The 13,115-nt window shown below is 42.1% G+C and overlaps 1 protein-coding gene across 10 annotated transcripts in view; it reads left to right on the top strand.

The window, feature by feature from the left end:
* TSPAN18 (tetraspanin 18) overlaps positions 1-13,115 on the top strand; it is a 121,272-nt gene that overhangs the window by 85,869 nt on the left and 22,288 nt on the right. For 9 of the 10 annotated variants that reach the window (XM_071558617.1, XM_071558619.1, XM_071558610.1 and 6 more), the window contains one exon: positions 9,739-9,828. The gene's annotated coding sequence lies outside the window, so the exon portion shown is untranslated. Of the gene's footprint in view, positions 1-9,738; positions 9,829-12,231; positions 12,370-13,115 lie in introns of those variants that run through there. The other variant, XM_071558620.1, reaches the window with a different exon arrangement.

The following is a 13,115-nucleotide window of genomic DNA, read 5'->3' as shown; positions in this document are numbered from 1 at the left end:
TGGTAATTCATCTTCCATCTCATCAGAGTCATGCTTGCCTCTAGGGCACCTGGGTGCAGAGCTTGAAAAGATGGAGGTTAAATATGTGCCCTGGGTGGGAGGAGGCTCATGCAAATAAGCAGAAACAGAAGTATTAGAAGGCAAATTTACATGGGTGCATTCTTTGTCCAGATTAATGTGCTTCATTCAAAAGATAAAAGAATAAACCTATTTTTACAAGGGCTGCAAGTAGATGTTCCCTTACTGGGGGAAGTTCTGCACTGTAGATTTTCTGCTGAGTGTCAGATTATTGGAAGCACCTGCCCCAAACCCCTGTGCTGACTGGAAAACTTTTGTTCTTGAGCTATGTCTGAGGGAGCAGATGTAAATCCAACATTTTCTAAAAACTTCCCACATCCACCTCCAGAATTTATTGGCAACTGGCATATCCAGGATACTGATCCTTGATCCCAAATGCCGTGAAGACTCTCATGTCTTTGCTGGCCTCCTGGAAGAGCTGGTTCACACCAGTGTCAATGGAAAACAGCAGGCAGGGTGGTATGTGGGATGCTGTGCTGAAGGTGAAGTTTCAAAATCCATTGAGTTGGCAGCAGTTCTCAGATTCTAACCAGAATGACCTTTCCCTCCAATACACAATGCCTGTAGCGCAACCTCTGGCTGTCTGCGAGTCCCAGGGCACTGGTAAGGCTAGTCAATGTGGAATGTCAGTTGTGCTGTGGACAGTGTCTACTTTCAAGATGAAAAAGTTTGCTGTCTCTCTTCATCAGCAAATCATTGACTTGGGATTCTCCTAGTGAGAAGCTGTTAGTGTGAACCTGAAGAGGAAACAGGTGGAGTACATGGCATCTGGATGTTTTTGGTCCAGTTGCCATGAGCTCAGAACTGTGTGGTCCATGTGAAGGACTCCATCTGCATTTTTGTATCTGAGCAGTTTTAGAAAATACTGGCAGTCACTCAAAATGTTCATTTTCATCTAAAAATTACAATATTTTGGATACTATCTTCTTGGTACTTTGTTTCTCAACTGCTTTCGGTACAGGCAGCCTGGTACTCTCATAGGGTACTGAACCAAATCTTTCAGACTCCATGGGAGGCTGATAAGTGTTGTTGTTAATTGTATTAAATACAGAGGATAGGAGATGAAAATAATACACTAGTTTGAAATAATTGCTAATGTCTGTGACTTTCTGTGATAGATATCAGCAGAACTAGAACTATTAAGTGTCTGAGCACTAGACAGGGGACCACAGAAGCTGCCTGGGACATTTGCTGGGTATCCTGGAGAAAAACTCTGTCACCTTTATAAAGGACACAGCTTCATAAAGGGCTTCCAGACTGTCATGTGGAAAGCAATCTAGGGCTTAAATGGTACTAATGTTCTTATGCAAGGTGCTTTGTGCTTCATCAGACATGCAGAATGGTGACCACAAATCTTGTTATGAAATTTGTCATGAAGTTTATCGTCAAGTGCATTTTCACAGCAAGACTTCACAATATTTTCAGAAAGGTTCTTCTCCCTGTGCTGACACCAGTGATGGGAGAAGAAGCTGTTAAATGCCATGTCTGTTGGGGCAACTTCTCTTGTCCTTGATGCAGAGCTCAGAGCAACTCTGCAGCCTAACTGAAAGAATCTCCTGAAAGAGTTGTCTCTCCATGCTCAGAATAGCTTGAACATCCTGTTGTTCCCTATGTTATTTCGGCCTAAACCTGGGCGAGATGATGGCGCTTCAGGTTTTACCCCAGGGTATACCCAGTCCACTTGCAAGTGATGCTGGTAGTAAAGTTTCCACTGCTGCTGTTATGTGTTATGTAGATAACAATAGAGCTAAAAACCTGGACCACTTCACAATCAGAGGTACAATCCTTTCTCTACAGCTCACGAACCTTAAAACAAAGACTACCTGAGGGAGAGTCTTTGGCACTGTATTAAATAGTCTTGCTAAAAAAAGGTTTATTACAATTGCAGCCTTCCTAATAGGCACTACTGTGGGGTAGTATCAACACAAAGATATCTGTATTACATGGTTTGACCCACTTTAACCTCAGCCAGTCTCCTGGAGATGTAGAAAATATCTGTTCCACTCAAAGGTCATGCCTTTCAGGAAAAGAAGCAGCTTGTCTAATGTCCTTGCTCTCAAAGAGGAGGCGTTATACTTTTTATGGGTGAAAGTGACCCCACTGACACCATCTGAAAGCCTGTGGATCCCTGTCATCATCAGCACGTAAGCTGCTGTCTTTGTGTGCAGAAATGAATGGCTTCCCAAGTATCTCCACTTAAGACCACTGCAGATGTACTGTGCTTAGGGAATAAGGATATTTTGGGAAAGCAGATATATTGTTCATGATGTTCTCTTTCTTTAGGGGGAAAAAGATATGCTCCTTTAGCTATAGTGGAATATGTGATCAAATCTTAATGAAAATGAGATCCCAAATTTTGCAGGTTTTACATCCTTAAAATTTCTTCTTCTGTCAGTAACATAAGTGAGATTTAGATCTACCTCTGTGCAGCTAAGTAGTAAGGAGATTTCCATAAGGTTTCTCAGTTCCCCCAGTTCCCCCAGCCACATGTGGAAGAATAAGGTTATTGGATTAGAAACATTTTATGTGGCAATGGAAGTGAGTTCCCCCATATTTGCTCCTCAGCAAAGTAAAGCTCTTGCCTCCTCAAGTCTCTCCAGCATACTTACCCCTTCTTGCCCAGTTTTCCTGCAGTGTGAAGTAAGTGCCTCCAAACCCCTGAGACCCCAGAGAAGGGTGAGGGAACATGTCCAGCAGCTGTGTGACCCTATGCTGTGCTCTTGGCAGGACTGTGGCTAGTGCAGCAGGGCTCACTCATGTGTTACTGTCCATGTTGCTTCATAAACATGGTTGAAGCATCAGCAGAGGAAGTTTAATTAGGCACCTTTTATTTCCTAATTCCTGGAAGAACTGAAGCCACTCACCTGGTCTCAAGGCTGCCAGGCTTTCTGCCCCTGATGCTGGGGGAGGTGGATGTGTTGCTATGACACTGAAGGTGTGTCCAAACCCCACCGGTCTGGCTGCTGAGCTGGCTCCCAGCAGCATGTCCTAATTGTGGCTATGCAGTAACAAAACAAATATTCAGAGTTTTCCATAAAGGCTGTAATCAAAAGAGCATCCCTTGCTTTTTAATATGTGCGGAAATGGGTTCATTTGTAAGCTTATTACGACTTCAGGGAGAGAAGCTGTTAGAGTGATCATTAGCTGCCTGTACAAATAGCAAAGAAAACTGTGGCATGTTCCAGAATAATCCCCTTTTAAAGGTCTGCACTTTCAGATGCATTAACAATAACCAGCCATTCTGTCTTTCATGTTTCCCATGCCATGAGTAAAGACAAAAGAGAAAAAATAAGGGGACAGTGAACTGTAGGCTTTCAAAGTAAGTTCAGATGGAGAGAAAAATGAGGTGTTATGAGAGCAGCACATTCACTAGCATGGCATTGTGTGTCTTGATGCAGTATCTGTTATCCATTGGGAAAGCCAAAGCAGCTGGGAGCCAGCCTTCGAGTCTTGGCTCATATCTCACTAGTCCCTCTACTCCTGTCATCTATGTATGAATTGTGCTTAGGGTCTTTTGTCTGCTTGGAACCTGATCTTTGCTGGAGTGTTTATATTATACATCTCATGAAGGAAGAGAGAACATTTAGAAACACATATGCCAAGATTATGGAATTTATTAACTCTCATTTATTTTCCTGCAGAACATCTGAAGCTTTCTTGTGAGCTGTGGCCATGGTTCTCTTTCTGTTCCTCCTTACCCTTTCTTAATCAGAAATCAGAAATATCTGTAGCAAAAGGCATTGAATGCTTAGGTGTTCGTACCTTAATTGGGGCAGGTGTGGTTGAGATCAGTCAAATTTACCTTTCAAACCACATTAGCTGCAATTTTATGTTAGAGTAAGTTAAAGGTGCTGATTACAGTGAAAGTTAGTTTAGATTTGCATGTGGAATATTTATAAAATGTGTATCAGTTTGGCTACAAGCAGGGTAGCTTAGACTTCATGTCTGCCTCTTTTCCATAGGTCATTTCACATGGCCTTTGCTGCATTCAAGTTTTCCTGCACATATCACACGTACTGCTTGTGAAATGTATGTATTCCTAAATAAATAAATCACCCCAAGTTATGAGCTCAGTGGGATAAGGAATATCCTATTATCTTTAGAATTCGTGACACTTTGGGATGCATCATTATTATTCTTATTAAAACATCTAAAAGATGACCAGAAGCAGAGAAATAATGCTACTTCTTAGATTTCCAGAAAACTATTTTCTGGTTTATTTAGTGTTACTGAGATCCCTCATTTAAGATCTGCTTTTTTTACAGACTGTTTTTCCTAACTTTCACTTTTCTAGGCTGACTAAACTGACTGTTTTGTTTTTACATCTGGGTATGCAGAGAGTTTTGTTGGTTTTCTAGGGGTTTTGAGGTTTTTGTTCATTTTTGGTTTGATTATTTGGGGGTTTTGTACAATAGTTAATGCATTCAGAGTTCTGTTTGGTATTTCCTTCTTGAAAGCAATTAAGGTTATTACTTCCCTAGTTAAATGATGTTAAACAGTGGGTTACTTTTCCCACATGTCTGTCTAACAAAAAAGCATTGAGAATAACCACAAATACAAAGAAGGTAAGCTATTGATCTGCTTCTCCATTCTGTGTTAAAACAGATGATACAAGCAGGGGTTTTAAATTCCCTTGCCCATAGGCCCTTGCCTTGTGTCTCTGCTCAAACAGTCTGGGGCTTCTTTTTCTTGCTAAGGACATCATCATCATGTTTTTGATAGGACAAGGCCCTGTGGCTCACAGTAATCCATTCTAGCAACATCCTTACTTTAAAATAATTTTTCTCCTCTGCCTTGTTTCCCTGAAGCCTGCAAAGTATCAAGGCCTTCTTAAAATATTGGAAGTCATGATCTGAGAAGGAAGATGTTGCCACAGCAACTGTCCAGTATTTTGGAGATTTATTCCTACATCTTTGAAAACCATCATGAATGCCACAAACTGCTGAGACATATGCTGCAAACAAAGCAAGGCTATAGAAAAAGAGAACAGAAAAGAGCACCAAGTAGTCAGTTGTTGTAAAGGTGAGATGTGTCAGGTTCAGGGAAAAATTGGCAGGAATTTACACTTCATGTTAAATACCCTCAGCGTCTGGAATGATGTGCAAGCGTATGGGGTGTTTCAACACTTGACAGTATCTGACATGACAGTGGATAACGTTGCTTGGCTTGTGATGCAACTCCACAATCCTCTCAGAATGGTGACATTTATTCCATCCGGAAAGGAAATATTTTCAGAAATAGGAGGACAAAGTTAGCTGCCTCAATTTTGGTGTGCTAAATAACTGTTTTCTGGGACAGAAGATGCCTGGCAAAGAGTGTAACTTATCAGACAGAAATGATGAGCTTTTTCACAGGTTTCAGATTGGTCTCAGTATGGACGGGCGAACAGAGGGCTATATTGGGGGTCAGGACGTTTAGCACATCCATTCCTCTTTTAGCCTTGTTTTTTTATCTGATAAACAAAATTAATGTTGTTATATTATCAGTGCATATAATCTTCAGGTCATCTGTTTAGAAAGGCAGACAATCAGCACTGTATGGTTCCATTGTACTGCAGTTAATACGAGGGAAAATACACCTGTGAGCTATCTGAGGACTTTTTTAAAGGAACATAACTTGAAAGAGTTGCAGACTATTAGATGTGTTGGTTCTGTATGCAGCACTTTCTTTGAGATAGCTGGTGCCTGTATGTGAAAAGCTGTATGAAAGAGCCAGATGTGATTATCCATCAAACTTTGCTTGGGAAGGGGCCCAAGTGAGCAGTTCATGTTTCCAGCGGTGTGGTATGCGCGTTTGCAGTGGTTGAAAAGGAGTAGTCTGTGGCCTGAAGCCATACTGGCACTTCAGACACATACCCTAGCACTTTTCAAAACGTTACAACATTTAGGACAATTGGTTCTGCTCTGGGACTTCTGAATTTCCATTTTGAATGTCTATGTCCACATGGGAGGTTTTACCTCCACACGATCTCATGTATTCTATGCACACCTTGTGCAAAGTTGCAAATACAAAACATAGATGGTAACTGTTGTATTATTGGTTTTGTTGCAAAGCTGGTGTTATTTATATGAAGCTTTAAGGGATTCAGTCCATCTCTCTTTTTCCTTCTGTGTAAGGGTGATGTGTTCTTATCGTGCAGCTGTTTGGTGGCAGAAATGTGTCTTCGTAAAAGCAGTCAGGATGAGATGGAATCCAGTTGGTCTGCTTGGGTAGGAAACTTGGGGTAGTTTTAGCAGCAGCTCTGATTCATTTAAACACTGTCCCAAGCCTCGTATGCTTTTAGCGTTATAAAAGCCAATCGGGTTATTGTTTTAAGGTATAAGATGCCCCTAAGGGCTTCGCTCACTCAACTCTACTGAGGAATTAAATGCTCTGAGGTAGTGCAACAGCCTCATTCACTCCAGTATTGCAAGGCAAGGCAGCCATTGCTGGTAAATGGACCCATGCTACAGTGACATTAGCATTTTAATGCAACTAAAGAGGAGGTAGATTGACTGTAATTTAGTATCTAGTTGCATGGTCTTGTGCAGGTCCTCTCATTGCTGCTCCACAGGGGCCGATTACAGTTACACAGTGCACTTTGGAATCTAATTGGATTTACATGCAGTAATGTAGTTATGTCATAGTAGTGATTCTGCTGTGGAAGTGCCATGAAATTCCAGTAGAATTAGTAGGATAATGCTCACAGCTTGTGCCAAGGTCCAGTTCAGGACCAGCAAATGTTTTACTTTTTTCAGAAGCCATTGCAAGGGAATGAAATTATTCTAATCCTGCTTCCCACAGAGATGATCTTCCTCACCTTTCACCATAAGAGCACTGACCTGTTGCAGAGATCCAGCAGGCCATGACTTCTGTCTTTGACTTCTCCATTGGTTGAATGTGTGGGTTGACATGTTTTAGTTTCTCTAGATCCTGCAAATGTGGTGAGCACAGGGGGCTGGCAGTAGCTAGAAGCTCTTGTGAAACAGTACACGGCTTAGCAATTCATCTGGTGGACTTTCCTGCTCTAGTCAACATGCAGGAGGCTAAAGTTCTCACAAAGACAGGCCTTGCTTCTCCATCCTGCATCGTCCTTTCATTTCTTGTTTCACTTGCTACTTGTTGACTGTATGAGCCTCTCTCTGCCCTGTTCCTCTTTGCTCTGGAGCTGCAATTGTCTTTCTTGCAGCATGAGACAATCAGGAGGCATGTGTTTAGCTGCTTTTCCTTCATCAAAGCCTGCTCCTCACAAAGAGCTCCAATGTGAATGTGAAGAGAAGCCGGTGCTCGGCAAGGAGGGCTGATGTGGTGGCTTTGGGATAAGCACAGAGGCAGGACAACATGGCAGCCACAGCAGCTCGGCTGGCTGAGGCAATGTGGCTGCACTGTACAGCCCCAAAGATGCAGCTTGGCCTCAGCCATTGGTCCGGCTTCCACTGTGTTTCCCCAGCGACTGTAATTGAAGGCACCAGCTTACTCAAGTCACACTTAAGCACAGTGATTTTGCACTTTCTGCAATTCTCCCTAAAGACCAAATTGTAGCTATTAACCAAAGCAAGTCTGTTTGGCAAGGACTTCCTCCCCTTTAGGGTCACAGAGTAAGATGGAACATTGCTGCTGTTTGGCACCAAATGCAGCCTTTCATCCTTTCTGACACAGCACCTGCTGGTACCTACTGAAGCATTTAAGCTCTTTCTCTCTGTGGTGCTGTAATTTCATTAAATTATAGTGACTTATGGGGAATAAAAAATAAAATTCCTCTCCCACGCAGACCTTTGAGGGCTTGTAGGAATGTAATTGTATGCATACACAGTAGGAACAGGAATCCTATCACTCTGGTTATTTTCCTAATGATAGGTTTATATAGCACAACATTTTATCTACTTTAAAGTTAAAGCCATCTTCTCCTGACAGCAGCTATCCCAGGACAGTGGCATCTCAGGACAGAACAACTGAAGGAATTGTCTCTTAATCGCACATGCAAAACACAGGATGAAGTGTTCCCACACACCAAAGAAATAAATAAAAATGGCAGGGTGGGCACTGGGCTCTGAGTGTCAAAAAGGGGCTTTGTGTTGTGAGGCAGTGACATTGTCCCTTGTCCTAGCTGTAGACTCTCCAAAGCCCTCTTCAGATGGGCCTGAACCTGCTGCAGCTGTCTCCCAGCCAGTCACATAGCACCCTCTAAACTTTCACAGTGGTGGAAAAGCTGTACTGATCCAGGACAGCCTTCATACCCCGCATTGTAAAGTGGGGTAGTTCAATCACAGCTCAGCATGTGCCCTCAGCACTTCACAGCAGAGACAGGTCAATTGACAATAGGTGTTTGTACCCTCCAGATTTCAAAAGGGAAGCCATCCTTGCTCTGCATCTAGAGATGGAGGTTTGCAGTGACAGAGGAAGGACATTAAATATGAGGGATTAATACAAAACAAAAGATCTATGAATATTCATTAAATGTTTTATATTGTAATAATTTCAGCCACCTTGAAACTCCTTGTTTGCTTCCTGCCAACAACAAACGATACACTTTTGCTCACAGAAGTCTTAATGGGAGGCAATTTTCAAAGGCACATTTACAAATGTTTGTGGGAAACAGATGTTAAATGCACCCGCTCCAGAAATCATGATGAAATGCTGGCAGTGAGAGTGTAAGGATAGACCCAGGTGACTTATCTAATGCCTCACAGGGAAGCAGTGCCTTCAGCAAAGCTGTGAGTATGCCAAAACCATTTGTGAAGGATGAGTGAGTGAGTTACAGTGCTGAGCAGCCCTATTGTGAATATTGGACTCTTACAACATTGGGTGCTGTTTGAAGAGTTAATGACTGCCCCTTCCCCACAGACCCTGCAGTGTGGACTGTGTCAAATGGATGGAAAAAACAGTCTAGGAGAGTGTGCCCTGAGAAACCAATAGTCACACATGCATGCCTTGCACATTAGTCTGTAGTCTCACCTCACCTTTGCCTAGTCAAAGGCTGTCATTATCATTGTGCAGGCAGAAATTAAAATTTACCGAGAACATTGTAATAGTTAGCTCAAAGGCGGTGGCAGTCTGCACCTAAGAGACCCTCTGTCTGTAGCTGTACATCTAATGCCTTTGGGAGGACAGAGTGGTGGCGGCAGTAGCTTTGCAGTTCCTCACTGTTGTGTCTTCCCAGGCAGTGACAGTGATGCAGAGAGAGAGGAAATAGTTTGTTCAACTTGGCATGAGAGCTGACTGGAAGAACAAGAGATAGCACCCTATGTCTCAGGCTGCTGTTCCTAATGGCTGGACTTCCCAAAGGTGCATTCCATCTCCCTTCCTCTGCCTTTTCCATTTTCCCAGTAAATGGGCTGTAAAGTCACAGCAGATTAAAGTTTGTCTAAGCCTCCTATAAAATATTGAAGGTGCAGCTGGTATTAATCTAGTCCTGTTGCGGTATGAGGTGCATGTGTAATGGGACTATAGATTTATGTGTGGTCTGTGGACATTCAAAACACCCCAAAGATTGTTAGAGATTCTGAGAAATTGAATCCCTCACTGCATATTAAAAGCTCTTCATTAGTGTTAATGTACAGTAAATTAAGGTGGCAATTAGACTGAGCATATTCATCAGGGTGATATGTTTTAATAAATTGTGTATTTAACATGATTGTGTTTTATTGACTTCTTCAGTAATTGCATATTTTTCTCTTACAGAACAAGCTTGGATAGAAAGACATACATGGGACACACAGACAACTAAAGACTAGAATATTCACTGTGCTTCCAGTCCCAAGAGTTGTAAAGGTGAGTGTTGTTTATGGCTTGGTCTCTGCATGCCAAATGCTTTCTCTGTATCTCTATCAGGGCCAGTTAAGAGTAGCTATGGTGTGCAGGAGGAGGGTGAGAAATACACAGCTCACCTGCCATCGTATCACCTACAAGGTACTGGATAAAGTCATCCCTCTTCAGCCTCTAATCTCTGTTGTATCTAGAGGAGCTGACTATGTGGAAATAAGACTCTGAAAGGATTTTCTGGAAGGCCCTTCTGTTTAGCTTTGTTCTCTTAGGAGATCCCACCGCTTTGGTTTATAGAAGTTGGATACTCCTTGCAGACAGTGTCTTGTGAGAGACATACTTGTGAAGGAAAGCAAGCATGTTGAGCCAAGTCTGAACACCTGCAAGCCAAAGGGTGGGCTGCCACATTGCTGTGGAGAGGACACAACAGAGCAATGCCAGGTGGTGGTGGTCCTTTGTCACTGCTACAGCTTAGAGCTTCAGGGTTGTTTCCAGTGACATATCATCTGGGACACCCTCTAGAAATTGATATATTTACTTGGAAGAGAAACTAGTCCATATTTTCTAATGCCTTTAAAGGCTGCCTGGTTCTGGAGAGCTTCAAACATTCTTCTGCTTTTACTTGGTTGCATTGTGTATGAACAGAAAGGAGGTGTGAGTTAGCACCATTTGCTCCTCAAGCCACTGGCTAATATTTTGTAGGAAGTACTGCAGAACTGGTTCTTAGGTTTTAAGAGAAGCAGCAGATCAGTTCAGTGGACAAGGTCTTCATGCATTTTGACAACAAAGAGATACTTTTGACAACAAAGAGATGTTAAAAGAAGATATATGTGGATGATGTAATAGAAGTGACTGAAAAAGTGATTTGCACGAGGGTGGGGCAAGATTACCTCTAGATGTCTCTTTCAGTCTCAGTTATTCTGTTTTCTGTTAAGTATTCAAGATGGGAAGACTGTTATGAGCCATCAGTCAAGTGCACAATGTATGAATTTTATGTACTGAAACACAAATTGTTTGCAGAGGTATGTTAGGGGTGGACAAGGAAAATGGCTCCTACACTTGTTTTCAAGGGGAGGGTAGGAAAGTGATAAGGAAGATGCAAAGAGTGAGACTGGTGAAGATGAGGTGCTTCTGAGAGTTCTGATAGACTGGCATATTGGTGAGATGCTCTTGTTCTATTTGCCACCTTGGAAAACAGTTTCTGAAAGTCTTCTCACAAGGTGGGTCATTAAACACTGGAAGACGTGTCCAAGGAGACTGGGAATCTCAGTCCTTGGAGATACTCAAATCTTAACTCTGAGCAGTCTGCTCTAACTATGAAGTTGGATCAGACTTTGGACTGGCCCAGGTTGGAGGCAGTGTGTGTTTCAATCTAGTGTGAAAAGCATACGAGGGTTGAGGGAAATGTCAGTGGTAGCAAAGAGAAATGTGGTAGCATTTTGAGGGGGTATGGTTGAGCAGCTGCCTTTTGAAATGTGAAGTTCCAGATAGGTGCAAAGCATGCAAAAGCAAATGATAGAAGAAAGGAAGTAAATAGTGTTTGGAGAACAAAAAAATACATTGCCGTGTTTGGAGAACAAAAAAATACATTGCCTTAAAAACTAGACTATTCCTAACTGATTACAGCAGCTAGAGGTTTTCCTGGCTACATTGCTGAGGATTTTTAGCCTCCCCATCACTTTGCAAGATAAAATTCATGAATGATGGAGGTTGATGTGTGGAGAAGAAATGTAAAATAATCTGCCAAAGAAAAAGCTGGTCATTTGTAGCTACAATTCAGACAAAACCATATACATCTCATGTGTCTCACAGGTCTGAGATGGGACAGGCCAGAAAGAGTATCTGTCAATGCTGGCTTCTGCAGTTCTGACTGTTAATGTTTTCTTAGCATTAAATGTCTCCTGCAGAGGAGAACTTAATCTGTCACAAATCTGGGGCCTGGAGGAGGGAAGAGGAGGTATTTTTAAAAAGGAGATTAAGACATTTGTTTTCAGTTTTTACCTCACTTCTATCATTGTGTAGTAGAAGAAACTCAAAAAATTTGCCTTTTGTGTGTATGACTTAAAAAAGAAAAGTAGAAGGAAAAAGCAGCTCTTTGGGTCAGGACTGTCCTTTAATGTCAGTTATTTTCTTCATATAGCTTGTTGTCAGGGTCTTCAGGTACCTTTAGTTAATTAGCAAGGCAGCAGTTGGCACAAATGCATTCATAATTACCTTATTTGTAAGTAATATTGTTTGCATTTTTCTCGCATTGTTTGTAAATAGCATTAGTTGCATACTCTTCAAAGTCGAGCTATGTTGGACTCCTTTAGCTCTGACATCAGAGAGTTTTTGGTGCCTTGTAAGAGATCTGATCATGCTCTTCATTGATTTGTCCTGTTTTAATTAGTGCAATTACAGGATCCAAATGATGACCTTGCATGTGCTGTTGGGAATCTGAGTATGCAACAGAAACTGGAAAGGGTGTGTTCTGCTGGTACATGTGGGTCTCTCCAAGCTCTAAGTTCTGCCACTGAAACAGTTGCTCAGAACTTCTGTTTCTCAGATCAGGTCAGTGGGCTGGCATTTTTTAGAAGTTTGCATTGAATGTTTCTGATGTGGAAACTCTGATATGCCTTGCTCTTGGCTTTGCCTGCCCGAACCTTACACTATTGCCTCTGATTCCCATTTGCACATTCTGAGTGGAAGAATTTTGGAATTTGCAAGCCCCAGTGGGCATGTTCCTGATTTGAAGCACAGCATAATGAAGAGGGTTGCACTTTGTTGTTGCTTTACTGTGTGAAGTGTGGTGGGTTTAGAAATTACAAATCTGATCCCCATTGCTGCCGCTGGGGACCATTTATTGCCAAGGCAATGAAGTCTGTCTTTGTCAAAGCTGAGTGTGCATGTGTTTATGCTGCTCCCAGGTTATTGTGACTGCTTGACCCTTACAGTGAAGGTTCCAGGATCTGATTGCTTAATGGATTTACTTCCTCGCTTATGCCTAGAAAACATTTTAACATACTGAGTGGATAAGCAGCCAAGAGCAGTGCGAAGAATTGTAGCTTAGGTTTGTCTTTGGAAATAAAAGTAGGCCTGTACTCAGCTTATCAGAGTTTACTGCTCAGTGAATCAGAGCAGTTCCAAGGGAGCTTGCTTGTTGTACAGAGGAAGTAGACCCAGACATGGAAAGGAAAGTAAGGTGGGGATGTGATTTATCAATGCTACAAAGCAGCAAGACAGTGTTTGCTAGACTTCTTTGACCACAGGCAATGTTTTTGATATGTGTGACTGCAGTGAGATGAATGTGCATGATG

The sequence above is a fragment of the Pithys albifrons genome, chromosome 6 (assembly GCF_047495875.1).
Source record: "Pithys albifrons albifrons isolate INPA30051 chromosome 6, PitAlb_v1, whole genome shotgun sequence".
NCBI classification, from domain to species: Eukaryota; Metazoa; Chordata; class Aves; order Passeriformes; family Thamnophilidae; genus Pithys; species Pithys albifrons.
Note: the sequence above shows the minus strand (reverse complement) of the source record. Positions and strands in the feature narration are given on the sequence as shown.